Source organism: Charadrius vociferus, unplaced genomic scaffold (assembly GCF_000708025.1).
Source record: "Charadrius vociferus isolate BGI_N301 unplaced genomic scaffold, ASM70802v2 scaffold26, whole genome shotgun sequence".
Taxonomy (NCBI): Eukaryota; Metazoa; Chordata; class Aves; order Charadriiformes; family Charadriidae; genus Charadrius; species Charadrius vociferus.
The window spans coordinates 186,722-186,980 of record NW_009649320.1 but is presented as its reverse complement, the minus strand read 5'-3'; the positions used below and the strand labels follow the sequence as shown (position 1 = coordinate 186,980).

At 71.8% G+C, this 259-nt stretch overlaps 1 protein-coding gene across 1 annotated transcript in view; it reads right to left on the bottom strand.

The window, feature by feature from the left end:
- The window catches only part of LOC104290346 (short stature homeobox protein-like), a 7,403-nt gene extending 7,353 nt beyond the window's left edge, over positions 1-50 (bottom strand). The window contains exon 1 of the mRNA XM_009889436.1: positions 23-50. The gene's annotated coding sequence lies outside the window, so the exon portion shown is untranslated. The remainder of the gene's footprint in view (positions 1-22) is intronic.
- Positions 51-259: the final 209 nt, after the last annotated feature.

Here is a 259-nt window from a genome sequence, read left to right as displayed (position 1 = left end):
GCGGTCAGCCCTGTGGGCGCGCACGGCCTCGCTGCGCTCTCCGCGCAGCGCGGAGATTTGGGGACCCGTCCCGTCCCGTCCCAAGGGGGCGGAGGGGAGCGGGAGGACGAGGGGTGCGCCCCCGAGCTCTCCCCCCCCCGCAGCCCGTGGCCGTGTGGGCACCTCGGGCAAGGTGGTGCGGGCATGGGCAATGGCGAGGGGCACTTTTGACCCCGCGACAAACTTTGGCAGCGGGTTCAGAGGGGAATTCCGCTTATTG